The following is a 6,877-nucleotide window of genomic DNA, read 5'->3' on the forward strand; positions in this document are numbered from 1 at the left end:
CCTACTTGATAGGCAATGTTTCAACTCTTGGAAGCTTTCGTGGTTGCTAAGCACTGTCCATGGCCTTCTTGATAGAAATGGCTTATGGTGGCCATGGACTTAGCAAAATTTTGAAGTCTCCAACCAATCTTGGCCTGTTAGAGTATCTTGGTTGGGTTGCTATGGGCTGGTACGGCCTACTTGATAGGCAATGTTTCAACTCTTGGAAGCTTTCGTGGTTGCTAAGCACTGTTCGTGGCCTTCTTGATAGAAATGGCTTATGGTGGCCATGGACTTAGCCAAATTTTGAATTCTCCAACCAATCTTGGCCTGTTAGAGTATCTTGGTTGGGTTGCTATGGGCTGCTACGGCCTACTTGATAGGCAATGTTTCAACTCTTGGCCGCTTTCGTGGTTGCTAAGCACTGTTCATGGCCTTCTTGATAGAAATGGCTTATGGTGGCCATGGACTTAGCCAAATTTTGAAATCTCCAACCAATCTTGGCCTGTTAGAGTATCTTGGTTGGGTTGCTATGGGCTGCTACGGCCTACTTGATAGGCAATGTTTCAACTCTTGGAAGCTTTCGTGGTTGCTAAGCACAGTTCGTGGCTTATTGATAGAAATGGCTTATCGTGGCCATGGACTTAGCAAAATTTTGAAATCTCCAACCAATCTTGGCCTGTTAGAGTATCTTGGTTGGGTTGCTATGGGCTGGTACGGCCTACTTGATAGGCAATGTTTCAACTCTTGGAAGCTTTCGTGGTTGCTAAGCACTGTCCATGGCCTTCTTGATAGAAATGGCTTATGGTGGCCATGGACTTAGCAAAATTTTGAAATCTCCAACCAATCTTGGCCTGTTAGAGTATCTTGGTTGGTTTGCTATGGGCTGGTACGGCCTACTTGATAGGCAATGTTTCAACTCTTGGAAGCTTTCGTGGTTGCTAAGCACTGTCCATGGCCTTCTTGATAGAAATGGCTTATGGTGGCCATGGACTTAGCCAAATTTTGAAATCTCCAACCAATCTTGGCCTGTTAGAGTATCTTGGTTGGGTTGCTATGGGCTGGTACGGCCTACTTGATAGGCAATGTTTCAACTCTTGGAAGCTTTCGTGGTTGCTAAGCACTGTCCATGGCCTTCTTGATAGAAATGGCTTATGGTGGCCATGGACTTAACAAAATTTTGAAATCTCCAACCAATCTTGGCCTGTTAGAGTATCTTGGTTGGTTTGCTATGGGCTGGTACGGCCTACTTGATAGGCAATGTTTCAACTCTTGGAAGCTTTCGTGGTTGCTTAGGATAAAAACCCCGACGAGAAAGGTTTCCCGGACTTATAAAAATAACCGATTAGCCCCAAGGACACATCTTCCTTGAAAGGCTAATCATGCACCACACACCACACCACCCATAGGCTTGCAAGCAGCACTCTTGTCGAGTGCAGCAAGCCTATGCTCACATCAACTACCGTACACGTACCACCATAGGCTTGCAAGCAGCACTCTTGTCGAGTGCAGCAAGCCTATGCTCATCAACTACCATACGTACCACCACAGCCTTGCAAGCAGCACTCTTGTCGAGTGCAGCAAGCCTATACTCCACGAACTAACCACTTCACCACCAAGCATGGGTCGCCTGAGAGGATCGATGCGAACGCATCTCTACAACTCGCAGCTCCCAGCCTGTAGTCCCGTCGTTTGCGGGCGGTCGAAGGTGTCGAAACTAGTTGTATCCACGGTCGACGGGAGCACAGCCACCAGGGTTCCCTGTGATAAGGTACTTCCACGTGCAGCGTGCACCCGCCCGTTGCGGCTCAGTCTAGTGCTATAGCGGGGATGAGACGGCAGTGTGCACGGGGCAGCACCGACGGATCTCAGAGGGTTGTTAAGCCCGCTAGCTTCCGATCACCTAATGGGTTTATGATGCGCTATCAGCTCGGATTGGATACGACCTTAGAGGCGTTCAGGCATAATCCAGCGGACGTAGCGTCATACCAAAGTCCGGTCGAACTAGTATTGAGCCAGTGGTCCGTACCTGTGGTTCCTCTCGTACTGCACAGGAATTCCGTTAAGATAGCAGCATACAGCACACACCAGTAGGGTAAAACTAACCTGTCTCACGACGGTCTAAACCCAGCTCACGTTCCCTTGAAAGGGTGAACAATCCTACGCTTGGTGAATTTTGCTTCACAATGATAGGAAGAGCCGACATCGAAGGATCAATAAGCCACGTCGCTATGAACGCTTGGCGGCCACAAGCCAGTTATCCCTGTGGTGAGTTGCGAGCGAACCTCCGTAGTGAACGGACGTGTTGTGGATGAGCTCTTGTCGACGCGTGCGTGTGAGTGTATACTGTGAGTGCATACTGAGTAAGACAAAGTGTGCGAAAGAGACACCAAACGGCCACCGAGGACCTTGGTTCCACGTGTCCGGCCCCCGATCTCGGCCGCCGACCCCCCACCCAAATTTCACCCCCCCACCCCTTAAGGGGGGGGAGTTTTTCGTGGGCAGGTTTTTGTTGAATATTAAGGCGAATTGTGAACCGATCCGGACGATTAAGGTGTCGTTGGATGCGTCTCGGTAAGACGCATCTTACAAAATTTTGTATGTGTGTGTGTGTGCGTTACACCGGAAGTGGCACTTGAAAAACTGTGAGTTTTTGGTGGGGGACCGTTTTACCCCCCAAAAAATGCGTTAGTGATCTTAAAAACACTTGAGGACTATAAGTGAGAATATCCCGCGTCGATAGAGTGGTCTAACATTTTTGTGCGACGAACCGTTGCGGAGTTATAGGCTTCCAAAGTTGGAGGTTTTGGCGATTTCCGGCGTCTTTCGTTCCCATACATTTTGTATGGGACAGCTGTTCGGTTGCGCGTTCTTGGCCGAGTACCGTGTGTTTCTGTGTGCGTGCGTGTGTGCGAGTGTTTGGAGTGAAAATCGGCCGTATCAGCCAGGCCACGCGTGCCAGGGCTTCGATTTCACGTGTCCGGCCCCCGATCCTGGCCGCCGACCCCCCACCCAAATTTCACCCCCCCACCCCTTAAGGGGGGGGAGTTTTTCGTGGACCACCTTTCTTTTTTTAATAAGGTGTAGGGTGGTCGGATCGGGACGTTTGGGGTATCGGTGGAAAGGTCTTGACAAGACGCATCCATTGAGACCTTGTGAGCGCGTCTGTGTGCGGTCTACCGGAAGTGGTGCCCGAAAAACCGTAGTTTTTCGGTTCCGGTAGATTTTGCCCCCCCTTAGGTGAATTCAACGGTACGAAAATAGTGCGAAACGCTTAGTGAGAACAGTGCGCTTCGTTTGAGGGGTCTACTGTTTCCATACGTGCAAAACTCGCTGAGATATAGGCCCCCAAACTTAGACATTTTCGTGTTTCCGGTGTGTCGGGACCGGTTTTTCTTAAGTAAGTACGAAAGTTTGTACCAAGGCGTTATTTCGTTTAAACGTTTCTCGACGGGGGGCAAAAATCCCCGTCGATCGAGCCCTCGCGCGTGCGATTCGGACTAAAACTCGCGGAGCTACGAAGGAGTGAAAAGTTTGATAAGTAGTTTGATAACTATTTATGCACTTATCAGACTTAGTGTAAAATCCTTAAAAGTGTGATTACTCGGCCATCCTTTGGGCTAGGGACACGCCCGAGGCATCGTTGGAAAGGTCTCGGCGAGAGGCAGCGGACCGCCACCCCCCCTTCCCCCTCCCATTTACCCCCTCCCCTACAGGAGGGAAAAGGCCGGTGCGAAGAGCGATTTTAACGTGTGGGGAGTCAATCAACGCGCTACGTCGCCGCGAGTCGGGGAGAACACCTCCCCCGACTCCCCCCCCCCCCTCCACCCTCACCCGTAACAGTGAGAGGTGGAGATGTCGTCGACGGGGCGAACCCTCCGTTCCAGGACGGAGTCAACGGAGGAGAGGCCGGCGAAGCTCTCCACTATTCTGGAGCCGCGAGTGGCTCTTACACGAACATCTGTTCCGGGAGCGAAGCAGCAGTCCCCGGAAATGTCGGAGCTGAGACAGCTCCTCAATGAGACGTCGCTCACCAACGAGCAGCTGCGAGCGACGATCGTGGGTCTGCAACAGGAGATCCAGATGCTCCGGCAGCAGATGGAAACAAATGCTGTGCAGGCCCGGCAAGATTTGCAGCTGGCCCGAGAGGAAGCCCGGATGCGCGAGACGCTGGCTCGTGAAGACAACGAGCGCCTGCGCAACGAGCTGAGGGAGGAGCGAGCCAGCTTCCAAGAGCTCCTTGCACAGACGCTGGGCTATGGAGGCAGCCAGAAGCAGCAGCAGCAGTACCAGCAGCAGCAGCAACAACAGCAGCAGCAACGTCGTGAGCAGCAGCAGCAACAGCGACAGCAGGGAGCGGTGTCGGCAACGGCAGCTCCGCTTTCAGACCCGGAAGGCGGCTCTTGGGCTGAAGTGGTGCGTCGTAAGCCGGCCCGGCAACCGGGGAACAAGCCGCAGCAACAGCAGCAGCAGTGGCCGCAACTACCGCAACGGGCAGCGGTTCAGCGACAGCCGATCGCAGGACCGTCTAAGCAGCAGCCCCAGCAACATCAGGGACAACAGGCCCGGGGTAGCCAGCCTGGAGCACAACGAGGAGGTCGGCGTCAGCGGCAGCGAAAAACCAAGCCGGACGCTATTGAAATCGCCCCAGCTGAGGGACAAACCTGGACGGAGGTGTACCAGGCTGTCCGAACGGCTCCAGAAATGGAGAAACATGCTGAGGCCCTAGGCGTCGGGCGACGCACCACACGCTCCAGGCTTGTCATGGAGCTGAAGGAGAGCGCGGACGCTGCAGAAGTTCTGCAGTGCATCAAGCAGGTCTGCGCAAAGGCAGAACGGCCGGCCTCAGCTCGGCTGGTCACGCCTATGGTCGAAATCCGGTTGGACGCTGTCGACCCTTTAGCGAAGGAGACCGATGTGGCGATGGCGCTGACCAACCTGTGCCAATGCGAGGTGGAGGAGACATCGGTTCGCCTGCGACCTGCCTGGGACGGCACGAAAGTGGCGATAGTCCGCGTAACAGCCAGGGCTGCGGAGGGTCTGGTCGACAAGAGCGTCAAGATCAAATACACATCGTGTCTGATCCGGAAGGTGGCTCCTCTGCAGGCGCGTCAGCAACGGTGCTACAAGTGCCTCGAGATGGGGCACGTCCGAGCTGCGTGCAGGAGCGAAGTGGACCGCTCGACAAGCTGCATTCGCTGCGGGAAGCCGGATCACCAGGCGAAGAGCTGCACGGCGGAGGTGCGCTGCGTCGTGTGCAGCGGCCCGCACCCGGTCGGGCATCCGACGTGCCGGCGCTAAAAGTGCTGCAAGTGAACCTCGGGCGAAGCCGGGCAGCCCAAGACCTCATGCTGCAGACGGCTCGCGAGTTAGGGGCTCAGGTGGTGCTCGCCTGCGAACTATATCGACCACCTCGGGATGATCCGCGGTGGGCCATCGATGCGGAACAGAGCGTGGCGATAATAGCAACAGGGGCGTACCCTATTCAACGGCTTTGGGGGAGCGTCGTCCCGGGACTCGTGGTGGCCACCATAGCGGGAGTAACGTTCGCCAGCTGCTACGTGCCACCCAGCAGCGGCATCGAAGACTTCGAAAGCTTCCTCGGTGCGGTGGAGGTGTCGCTGGTCGGACACGCAACATCAGTCCTGGCCGGGGACTTCAACGCCTGGAACGAGGAGTGGGGGAGTGCGCGCACCACCCGGAAGGGGCAGGAGCTCCTGCATGTGGTGGAGCAGCTGGCACTGCAGACGCTGAACCGTGGCAACGCGCCCACGTTCAGGGGCAACGGGGTTGCACGGGAAAGCGTCGTTGACGTCTCCTTTGCCAGTCAGCTCATCGCACGGCCGGACTCATGGCGCGTGCTTAACCGCTTCTCAGGCAGTGATCATGCATACATCGAGTTCGGGGTGGACGTTCCTGGACAGCGCCCCCAGCGACGTGGCCAGCAGCACCGAAGCCGAGCAACAGCCAACGACGGGACAGCCAGGCACGCCGGGACGCGCTGGAAGACGAAGCAGTTCGACCGGCAGTGCTTCGACGTCGCACTCACGCACGGCCACTTCGGACATGTCGACACTCCGGAGGGGCTGGTCGGCGGACTCACTCGAGCGTGCGACGAGATTATGGAGAGGGTACACGGGGCTACCTACCACCGCAAGCCCCAGGTGTACTGGTGGTCTCCAGAAATCGAACGCCTGAGAGAGGAGTGTGAGGCAGCGGAGATAGCACATCACCGGGCCCAACCGTCGGAGCGGGACGTGACGTCGGGAAAGCTGCAAGACTGCCGACGCTTGCTGAAGGCCGGCATCCAGTCCAGCAAGGAGAGCTGCCTCCAGGAGCTGATAGACGGCGTCGAGGCGGAAGTGTTCGGTCTTGGCTATAAGATCGTGCGAGCGAAGCTGCGAAGCCGGGCGCCACCGGAAACGGACCGAGCCGTTCTCGGCCCGATCGTCGACGCCCTGTTCCCGGAGCACCCAGCGTTCGAGTGGCCTGAAATCGACGCGTGCACCGCCTCACATGAAGCTCTGAGGCCGGTCACGAGCTCGGAAATTCTTTCGCTGGCTGAGCGGATGGCCACCTCCAAGGCGCCAGGGCTGGACGGTATCCCGAATGCCGCAGTGAAGGCGGCAATGCGGAAGCACCCGGAGGTCTTCGCCAAGGTGTACAATCAGCTGCTCGAGCGAGGGGAGTTTCCTGCGGCATGGAAGGAGGCACGCCTTGTGTTGGTCACGAAGCCAGGTAAGCCGCCGGGCGATCCGTCGTCGCACCGCCCGCTGCTAATGCTGGGAGCAGTCGCCAAGGGGTTCGAACGGCTGATCTTAGATCGGCTGAACGACCACTTGGAGGACAGCGATGCTCCTCGCCTGTCAGCAAGGCAGTACGGGTTCCGGCGCGGTCG

Source organism: Anopheles marshallii (genome assembly GCF_943734725.1).
Source record: "Anopheles marshallii chromosome X unlocalized genomic scaffold, idAnoMarsDA_429_01 X_unloc_114, whole genome shotgun sequence".
Classification (NCBI taxonomy): Eukaryota; Metazoa; Arthropoda; class Insecta; order Diptera; family Culicidae; genus Anopheles; species Anopheles marshallii.